Source organism: Physeter macrocephalus, chromosome 21 (genome assembly GCF_002837175.3).
Source record: "Physeter macrocephalus isolate SW-GA chromosome 21, ASM283717v5, whole genome shotgun sequence".
Taxonomy (NCBI): Eukaryota; Metazoa; Chordata; class Mammalia; order Artiodactyla; family Physeteridae; genus Physeter; species Physeter macrocephalus.
In genome coordinates, this window is record NC_041234.1 from 64,551,120 (window position 1) to 64,551,977 (window position 858).

The window sequence follows — 858 nt, forward strand, 5'->3', positions numbered from 1 at the left end:
GCAACCTTGTCTTGTTCCTGATCTTAGTGGAAATGCTTTCAGTTTTTCACCATTGAGAACAATGCTGGCTGTAGGTTTGTCATATATGGCCTTTATTATGTTGAGGAAAGTTCCCTCTATGCCTACTTTCTGCAGGGTTTTTATCATAAATGGGTGTTGAATTTTGTCAAAAGCTTTCTCTGCATCTATTGAGATGATCATATGGTTTTTCTCCTTCAGTTTGTTGATAGGGTGTATCACGTTGGTTGCTTTGCATATATTGAAGAATTCTTGCATTCCTGGAATAAACCCCACTTGATCATGGTGTATGATCCTTTTAATGTGCTGTTGGATTCTGTTTGCTAGTATTGTGTTGAGGATTTTTGCATCTATGTTCATCAGTGATATTGGCCTGTAGTTTTCTTTCTTTGTGACGTCTTTGTCTGGTTTTGGTATCAGGGTGATGGTGGCCGCATAGAATGAGTTTGGGAGTATTCCTCCCTCTGTTATCTTTTGGAAGAGTTTGAGAAGGATAGGTGTTAGCTCTTCTCTAAATGTTTGGTAGAAGTGGCCTGTGAAGCCGTCTGGTCCTCGGCTTTTGTTTGTTGGAAGATTTTTAATCACAGTTTCAATTTCAGTGCTTATGATAGGTCTGTTCATATTTTCTATTTCTTCCTGGTTCAGTCTCGGCAGCTTGTGCATTTCTCAGAATTTGTCCTTTTCTTCAAGGTTGTCCATTTTATTGGCATACAGTTTCTTGTAGTAATCTCTAAAAATCTTTTGTATTTCTGCAGTGTTGTTACATACCCTTTTTGAGTTTATTTTCGTATGTGGTGTTAGGGAGTGTTCTAATTTCATACTTTTACAGGTAGCTGTCCA